Source organism: Vigna umbellata, chromosome 7 (assembly GCF_029865625.1).
Source record: "Vigna umbellata cultivar VRB3 chromosome 7, Vumbellata_1.0, whole genome shotgun sequence".
In the NCBI taxonomy this organism is placed as follows: Eukaryota; Viridiplantae; Streptophyta; class Magnoliopsida; order Fabales; family Fabaceae; genus Vigna; species Vigna umbellata.
This window is the reverse complement of record NC_142171.1, coordinates 37,926,502-37,936,730: the sequence shown is the minus strand read 5'-3', so window position 1 is coordinate 37,936,730 and position 10,229 is coordinate 37,926,502. Positions and strand designations below refer to the sequence as shown.

Genomic DNA, 10,229 nt, shown 5'->3' with positions numbered 1-10,229 from the left:
CCTTGTCCTGGCAGGCCAATGCCTTGCCACCTCATTTCAATTACAAAATAAAAACTTTCTCGAACAAACAACATCACACAGTGCTGCCACAAGAACATCAAACAGATTGAAGAACAATTAAACTCAGAATGAATTTTTAAACGCACAACTTACCTCAACCAAGATAGCCCTAGACGATGGCAACCTTTGTAGAGCACGACAGCGATAGAAGCCCACAGTGGCCCCTCCAAGTCCGTCGACCAAGTTCCTTTAACTTCAGAGCACACCGTGGTGAGGTCGCCAGAACACCGTCGTCAAGTAGCAACACCAACCACCACCCTCGACCAGCCCCCTTTGAACAACTAATTTCGTCAACCACCACCCTCCTTACCGTCATTATCCTAACGTCGACACACCCAATTGCAGCAACAAACGGGTTAATATGCAGTTCTGAGGTGAGAGAGAAAAATTTGGGGGAGTTCTGCGGAAACAAAAATTGGGAGAATAGAGAGGGAAATCCCAAATTTTCATTTCATTAGGTCGATCAATATACCGACGGCCCTGGAGCCTTCGGTAAACTTAAAAAGCCTTACCACTTACATGACCGTCGGTACATCCTTCGGTAAGTCAACTTTACCGAAGGCCACAGAGGCCGTCGGTATTATTCCTTCGGAAAATAACGCTTTTCCTGTAGTGATATATATATAAGAAATTAAAATTATAATTGGAGTATTCTTTTTATTACGTTTCTCACTGGCTGTTGCTGGAAGACATTGCAACCTCCCACTTGCATGCAAAGTCAAGAACCAATAATTAATCTCTGAATATTTATATTTATAACTTGTCTCTCATGTAATGTTCCAAAAGCAACATTATGTGAGTTTTTAGTTTTCACTTCAACTCGAGGGAACATAGAGCCACTAGAATCGCCTTAAAACATTCATGCTGTACCTTCATTCACCTGCATGCACAATCATCAAAGTCTCATCATATCACGTTATATACCATTTTTTTTTACTTCTCACCACTTCATCACAATCCTTACAATCCACGCTCTGAAAAGTCTAACCCTATTATATGTGTAACTAGGTTTTACTCCAACAACCTACTTTATTGGAAAACAGCATGTGTGTCTATATATATATATATATATATTATATATATATATTATATATATATATATATATATTATATATATATATATATATATATATATATATATATATTATATATATATATATATATTCTTTGATATGAATCTTATCATAAGATATGTAGTATAAATGTTGTGTTCCAATGATATTTGTTCACAAATTTTTAAATCCCTATGATTTAAATTTGACCGACCAGCTTTATATATAATTCTATTATATATTTGTTCTTACTGCAACTCATTGCATTGTAAAGGACAAAATAACGTAAAGAAGGGAAAGAATGAATAGGTGTGCATGTGATGTGATGTGAAGAACTTTCTATATAAGCACCACACTCCATTGCCATTTTCATCAACCAAAAATCTCTTAGACCTTTGAAATCTCTCTTCCATTAACCAAAATCTTTACTTTGAGACCCAACTTTGACATGGCAGAACTCAACCACACATTGCTTGTCATTTTCCTCTCTCTCTTCTTCTCATTTCTTTCCACCCCAGTTGAGCCATCACCTTTGACAAGGCACAGAAACCCTAAGGCAATGACCTACATAGAGTCCTCTTGCAAAGGCACCCTCTACCCTAATCTCTGCATCCGTTGTCTTTCCCAATATGCCAAATCCCCCTTAAATGGCCCACAACACTTGGCACAATATGCCCTGTCAGTGAGCCTCTCTAGGCACTGCACACAAAAGGGTACCTTTTGCAAGTGGCAAAGGAGCTTCAAGCCATCAAGAGCAACAAAAAAGAGTACCTAACAGTGCAAGACTGTGTGAACCAAATCACTGATAGTGTGGAACAAATTAGCCAAGCAATGAAAGAACTGCGTAGCTTCAACAAACAGGATTCAAGCATGAATAATAACATGTTGTGGCACATAAGCAATGTTGAAACATGGGTGAGCACAGCTTTGACAGATGCTAGTAGTTGTGTGTACTCATTTCCTGGGAATAGAATGAGTAAGAGAGTTGCTGCTATTAAGCTTAAGGCCAAGAATGTTGCAGAAGTTACAAGTAATGCTCTTTTCTTGTTTCATAGATATGCATCTACATACCAGAAAGCAGCAACTAAAATCAGCAAGAAGCCCTAGCTAATGATGAAAGGCTATTACCCTCCACTGTTTGTTCATGTACATGTTTTTTCTTTGGATGGGTTATCATCCTTTTTAAATTTTATGTAATTAATCTACACTTAACATATATTGTTTAAGTTGGAGAAATGATACAACTAGTTGAAGTGCTCTAAATATTTTCATATTTATAAATTTTTTGGCTGATAAAAAAAACATGATAATTCATTTTTGGAATAATATGTTCATTAAAAAAATAATTTTTTATATTTGTAAAGAAAAAGAATAGTATGAAAGATAAAATTTTGAATGTAAAAATTTGTTAGGTATATTAAATTTAACCTATACATATTTGGTAGTTGGTAAGATGAAGTGAAAAAACTGTACATATTCATGAGGTTTGTAATTTGGTGGGTTAACTTCTCTTTTTATAATATATTAAAAGTAAAAGGTTTAAACACTTTAGTTGTCCTTATTTATGTGGATTTTTTCTAGTTTGATCCCCGACTTATTAGAATCCCCAATTGAGTCCTTAAAAGTGTTAATTTAAGTCAATTGAGCTCCTGCCGTTAAATTTAGTTAACATATTAAGTTTTTGCACAAATGGGAGGGTGATGTGTCAATTTTTGAACACGTGGAATGGTGAGAGTTGAAACGTGGAATTTGACAACTTGTAAAATTATAATAATATGAATTTCTGAAAAAAAATATTAAGACTGAAACTAAAGTTTTTAGAGAGGCCAAAAACATATTTTTCTAAACTTGAAAAAAAAATCAATTCTAATCTAAATGGTCTCTTCGTACCCAATTCTTCATCTTCTCCAAAGAACCACGAGTGTTGCTCACAATAACTCTCGCTTATATCACAATGCCAAAAACTACAAATCTGCTGATTATAAGCCACTCGTGCTCGAAGTTGTGGTTGACACCGAGAAAACAAGACTAGGCTCTTTTTCAAGTTGAGAAAAAATATGGATTTTTGAAAAGGGATTTAGGGTTCAATAAAACTGAATTTGGGATTCAATTTGGGATTAAAAATCTGAGAGGAATTTGAGATTTAAAGTATTGGGATTCAATTTGGAAGATGAGCGAAGTCGCAATTTCGGGTTTCTGGTGCTAAGAGATTTGGGGCTTTCTGTGTTTCTGGTTCGACTTCTTCGACCTGGTTCGTCGCCGGCGAAGGACGAAGCTTTTGGTTTATTCCTTCAGCGGCGGTCTTTGGTCTTCGTCCTTCTTCCTCTTCCCTCGATCTGGTTCGACGACGGCAAGATGCGTAAAGCCGCGACTCTGTTTTGCGATTTAGTTGGGCTGACGGCTTGCTTGCGTTCGTCGCCTACGATGGAGCCGCGTCGCTTTCTTTGTTCTGTCATGGACAAGACTCTTTCATTCTCTGGTGCAGTGGCTGATGGTGGCAGACCTGGTCACGACAAGGGTTGTTCGCGAATGACGGCGACCCTAGCGCGGCTGACGACGAGGGTTTCTTCTATTTGCGTCAATGGCTTGAGGGTAGTGACCGAGGCCCAATCGGTGGCGTGAGGATTTGCGTTGGTGGTGGGGGACGAGCATCGCTGGCACTACTAAGGAGGTGATGGAGTGTGATGAACTCTAGTGACTATATGAAAAATTGGAAAAAATAATTAGAGAGGTTCACAAGCACATTACTCTGACATCAGCATGCCACGTTTCAAAAAATTACACATCAACCTCCCACCTGTACAAAAACTTAACCCCGTTAACTAAATTTAACGGCAGAGGCTCAATTGACTCAAATTAACACTTTTAAAAACTCAATTGAGGATTCTAATAAGTCAGAAATCAAATTGGAAAAAACTCACATCAATAGAGACAACTAAAGGGTTTAAACCAAAGTAAAAAATGAATATATTTTGTAGCAGTAAATGGTAAATTTAAATTAAAAATAAACTCTGTAGTTAGAAGAAATAATTACTGTCAAATATAATAAGAATATCTACGAATGAATAAAACTAAATAAAAGTACAAGTTATGTGGGTTAATATATGGGTTAACTTCGTCAGACTGATGGGTTTTAATAACTAATTTTCCCACTCTCCATGCAAATTAATTTATGTATAACTCAATTTTAACTCATTGATTCTTAAAAATGGCTATGGAAAACCCAAACAATCCTAAATATTATTTTACTTTCAAAATTCTACATTAATCAAATTGTGTAATCATTCCCTTATAGTTTCTTCCCCCAATATAATATTAATTAATTTTTTGATTCTAATCATTAGTAAAGCTGAATGGAATTGCACTGAGGTACAAATGATCACTTGAATATTTAATCTAAAATGAAAACAATATATTTATCCCAAAACGAAAATTAGAAAAAGAAAATAACATACTGTCTAATAAAATGAAAAAGAGCATCATATACGCATAATGAAGATTGTAAAATGGAAAATAGAACATTTTCTAAACAATAAGAACGAGGTAAATGACCCTTCAAATTAGTTATCTCCAAATCAATGAGTATATATAAATTATGATTATTTAAAACCTAATTCTATTTTTTTTATGTAAATGTTGAAAATCAAAGTCATGTGTGGAAATAAATCTTAAATTGTAAATATTAAGTATCTTGGATATAATTAGCTTATCATTTTTCTATTTAAATTTATTTCCAAGGAAGATAAGTTATAAAAATTAAATTAACTTGTAACATAATTTGTGAGGACTACCAATAATTTCTCGTAGAATATTTCATCAAATTAAGCTTAACTGGCTTTTAACATAATAATCCTTAATATCTGTTTTGAAATATTTCTATAATATATATTTGTACTTCAATTTCCAGTGATCACTATCTGGCCTTCATTAGAGTTTCTAAAGTGAATAGTTAGTATTTAAGGAATAAAGTTATTCGCTACTAAACATGCATGAAAAGTTAAATTTATTATATTGCTAATCTTCCATGTAATAAAGTAACAGTAAATTATTTTCAACCTTAATTGATCCATAATGTTTTAATTGGACAAAAATAGGATCTTCAGTTGCAAATTCATGTTTAATTGAAAATCAAAGCCTAAACACTACAAAAATAATATATTACAGTAGGGGTTAAATTTTGGGGGTTTTGAAAACCTCAGGTACTTCCCAACGGTTTTATTCAAAACCGTAGTTAAGTTTTCAATTATTTTTTTAATAAATCTTTACTTTTAACAAGATAGAGAGATGAAAGACATAGAGAGAACAACTTAAATCAATAATCAAAGTAAACAATTGCATTAACTGAACGTAACCTCAGAATCCGTCATGGAATTACAGCAGAATAGCCCTAGATGCTTAGCTCTCCATGAATGGAGTTGAATACAAGATGAAAGAAAAGTGAGAGGAGTATGAGAGAATGAATGAATTAAGTGAAGTCCTTGGGTCTCTTTATATAGGCTTGATCGGGCTTGGACTCTGAGTATTCAGTTGATAGAATCTTTTATCTCATATCTTCCAAATAACTAAAAGATTTAAATAATTATAACATTATTTGGAAGATATTTTCAGTTGATATTCCCAAATTAAATTAATTCAACAACTGAATTTTATCTTTTAGCTTTTCCAAATTTCCAAAATTGCACAAATGCCCTGAAATTTCCTCTATCTGCACTTTAGCCCCTTCTGAGTTTCTGAAATTGCAAGAAAGCCCCTCAGTTGATCAGACTTTGACCGGAGAAGGCTTATTGACCAGTTTTGACCAGAGGAGGACGCACCCAATGGGAGCTCGCCACGTGGCTGCCCTCTTCCTTCCCCAATTAGGGTTTCAGATTGGGGAAAGGGCTTTCCCCCTTTTCGTCGTTTGGCTGCGCCGCGTTTCTCTGTTTGGATTTTCTGAGTGCAGGTGGTGGCCGTCTTGGATGCTGGCTTGGAGGAGATGCTCGCGGACGATGGAAGCGTTGTGTTGGTGTTTGATGGTTGCGTCAATGGAGGAGATAGCAGCGGCTAGCTCACGCGATGGTGGGGTATGACGGTGGCGATGGTTTCCTGACTAGAGAGATCGCGTTTCCGTGGTGGTGATGGCGAGACCGAGGCGATGCTGTGGAGATGGTGAGAAGCGTGAATCGTGGTGTGTTGAGGATGATAGCCTCTCGCGGATGGCGGCTTCGCAATGAAGAAGGAGATGACGGTGATAACAGTTGAAAAACTGTTATTTTCATGATTAAAATTGACACTAAAAGCAACCTTCACACTTAGAAATTAGCTTGAAATCATGTTTTTCTGTATATTTTTAGAAATAAGAGAGTTGGACAGGTTTATGCTTGATTTCAGTGTTTTTGTGCAGGTTTGAAGGTGAATTTGGTAAAAGAAGTGAAGAAGGAGAGAGATGAAATCAGAAAAGACAATAAAAAGTGCAAAAGGAGAAGCCGAAGTCACCGCTCAGCGGCAGTTTACCGCTGAGCGGCACTCAGGAGTTTGCGGGAGGTCCGCTGAGGGGCAAAATGGCCGCTGAGGGGAGAAAACAAGTCACGCACTCACCGCTGAGCGGTTTTTACCGCTGAGCGGTACTCTGGAAGTCACGGGAGATCCGCTGAGGGGCAAAATGGCCGCTGAGGGAGAAAACAAGTCACGCAATCACCGCTGAGCGGTAGTTTACCGCTGAGCGGCACTTTAATGGGCTTGGACTTGACTTTTTGTAATTTACGAATGATACATAAGCTTTAGGGTTTCCTAGGGTTAGGTATCTCTGGCTGGAACGAGGCAAACACTCTCTCTACCACCCCTTTGAAGGAGGATCTTGGATGCTGAGGCTTCCGCTTCACCTTTTTAGGGTTTATTCTTTCATTCTTTCATTGTAATTCATCTAGGTTCACCATGAATATGGTGAACTAACCTCTTTATGTTTGTTGGGGAATCAATGTAGTCTTGTGAAACTCTCATATATGGAATCTGTTTTTACATCTTTTAATTAAGACTTATGCTTTCTTTCATCATTAGTTAGGGTTTTTCCTCTTTGTTTAATGCTTGCATGGTTTAACTCATTCGATGCATGATTATTGGTTTTGTCGATACGGGAACGTACGGGGAAGTCTAGATCCGGGGAATTTCTCCCAATTTTATATTGGTTGTCGTTAAGCTCCTGACTTATGAACTAATCATTAGGAATGCTAGGAATTGTATGAACTCGTGATTAGGGAGAAGCCTTCTGGAAAGGTACATTAGAGAGTGGCATTAACAATGGTGATTTGATCGTTGAATTCCTAAAATATATGAGAGTGGATAAGATGAAATTGAACCCCAACAACATATCCATACATAAATTTCATTGAAAGTGTTTATCTTTTGCTTTTTGCCATTGATCACAATTCATGCATACATGTTTATTTTCTGTCTTGCATTTTAAACCCCAATTAATTCGTTTGTAAGTCTTAGTTAATTAAGAAATCACATAACTAAACTAGGCCGTGAGTCCTTTGGGAAGAACGATACTTGGTCTTACCAAGTTTTATTACTTGAACGATTCGGTCATACTTGCCGATTGAAAACAAGTTTGTGACATCATAATTTGGTGTTCATAAATTTGTCCATCAAGTTTTTGGCGCCGTTGCCGGGGACTCGTGGTTTAACTGGTTAATTTGTGTGATTATTAATTATCTTTGACTTATTTTTTTTTTTATTTTTAAATTTCGAATTTTTATTTTATTTTTTTTTCTGTTTTCTGTCTTTATTTTCTGAATCTTATATTTTCTTTTATATCTTTTTGTGCTAACCAAATCTTCTAGGGTTTTGTGTTCTTGTGTATGCAGGAGGCAATTCGAACTAGGAGCAAGAAAACAACAGAACCGTTGCTTGAAGGATTAGAAGACAGTAGACGGAGGAGAAGAATCAGAACATCTAGAGAACTTTTCCCTCCTCCGGAAACTCTGTTGCAACCATCACCACAAGGTTCTGACAATAGCACAGAAAATATGGAGAATAATCATATCAGAAGAACTCTTGCTGATTACACCAATGTAGCTGGACCTCAACATTTTAACAGCATAGCTAGACCTAGAGTCAATGCAGCCAATATGGAGGTCAAACCAGCATTGATCCAACTGGTGAAGAGTAATCAATTCAATGGGTTATCTCATGAAAGCCCATATGAGCACCTTACTACATTTAATGAAATTTGCAACACAGTGAAAATCAATGGGGTGCCAGACGAAGCAATCAAACTTAGTTTGTTTCCTTTCTCATTGGGAGGCAATGCTAAGCTTTGGTTGAACTCTTTTCCAGAAGGAAGTTTCACAGAGTGGGAAGCAGTGGTAACAAAGTTTTTGAACAAGTACTTTCCACAATCAAAGGTGACAAAAGGCAAGCAAGAGATATCTTCATTTAAGCAGGGCATGGAAGAATCACTGGGGCATGCATGGGATAGATACAAAAGTCTGCTAAGAAAAACACCCACGCATGGCTTTGAAGAACAGGAAGTAGTCTTAACTTTCCTTGGAGGGCTTGGTTCACAAACCAAGATGATGCTTGATGCCTCAGCAGGAGGCAATATTAAATGGAAAACTCCAGAGGAAGCTATAGAAATTATTGACAACATGGCTACTAGTGATAATGAGCTCAACAGCGAAAGAGGAGTTCCTATGCAACAAAAAGGGGTTCTCCAATTACAGACACATGATGCCTTGCTAGCTCAAAATAAAATTCTAACTCAACAGCTGGAGACTCTGACTAAAACTCTTGCACAATTACCTAAAGAGTTGAAAACTGCTGCACAGGTGCAAACTCAGTTGTGCGAATTATGTGGAGGTGATCATATCAATGGTCAATGTGCTTTTCCAGTGGAGCCTTGGAGGATGTTAATTTCATGGCTAATCAATTTCCATACCGTCAAGGGAATTACAATCAAGGGTGGAAACCACATCCAAGCATTGGTCAAGGACAAACTGGGCAAGCAAATCAATATAATAAGCAGCAGCAACCAACCTTTTGGCAACAGTTATCTATGCTTAATGAAAAATCAACAAGGTTGGAAGAAACTCTTCAGCAATTCATACAGAAAACCGAATCTTCTCAAAAGAGCACTGAAGCTGCTATAAAGAATTTGGAGATTCAAATGGGTCAGATTACCAAGCAATTGGAAGAAAGGCCAAATAGAAATTTTGGGGCTAATACTGAGGTTAACCCTAGAGAAGAGTGCAAAGTGGTAAAGAGTGTGAATGAAGAGATAATTGAGTTAGAAGAAGGAGAAACAGAAGAAAGAAGAGAAATAGAGAGCAAAAACAATTTTCCTTTTCCAATAAATCAAGAGAAACAAATGGATTTCACAGAATTATTCAGAATGGTGGATAATAAAGCACCTTGGGAACAGATTTTACAGAAAATTGCAGTTTACACAAAATCTGATGAAGAAATTTCTACAAAGAAGAGACGTAGAGATGATGAGGCAAAAGTGTATAACTGTTAAGAAAGAGTCATTCCCTCCTAAAGCGTCAGATCCAGGTAGTTTTTCTATCCCTTGTACTATAGGGAAGAAAAAGGTAAAGAAAGCTCTCCTTGATTTAGGTTCAAGTGTTAACTTGATACCTTATTCTTTACTGGAGCAAATCGGCAATGTTAAAATGAAACATGCAAAGATTAAAATAGTAATGGCCGATGGATCTTCAAAGGAGCCATGTGGGATTGTAGAGGACATTATAGTTTGTGTTGGCAAACTTCAGTTCTTGGCAGACTTTGTGGTGATGAAGATGGAGACTGAGAAGATACCTATCATACTTGGAAGACCGTTTATGAAAACGGCCAGGGCTATCATAGATGTAAATGAAGGTATAGTGGTGCTCCAGGATAGAGAGGAGAGAGTGGTGGTAGATGTTTTCAAAGATGAGATGCAAGCAAAGGAGGAAGAAGCTAGTTATAAAGCTGCATTTCGAGATGCACCCATGACTAGCCGTAAAGATGAAAATCTTGAGGTTTCAGGTAACCATTGTTTGTTGTTTCAGGTACCCAAGGTAGAAGAGATTGGAAGAGGAGAAGAAATTCCTAGAGACTGGAAGAAAAGAAGACTCCAACTTGGCACACCTGTTAGAA

At 36.9% G+C, this 10,229-nt stretch overlaps 1 pseudogene; it reads left to right on the top strand.

Annotated features, from left to right (window-relative positions):
- Positions 1–1,497: 1,497 nt before the first annotated feature.
- On the top strand, positions 1,498–2,365 carry LOC148195921 (pectinesterase inhibitor 9-like; annotated as a pseudogene).
- The last annotated feature ends 7,864 nt before the right edge of the window (positions 2,366–10,229 follow it).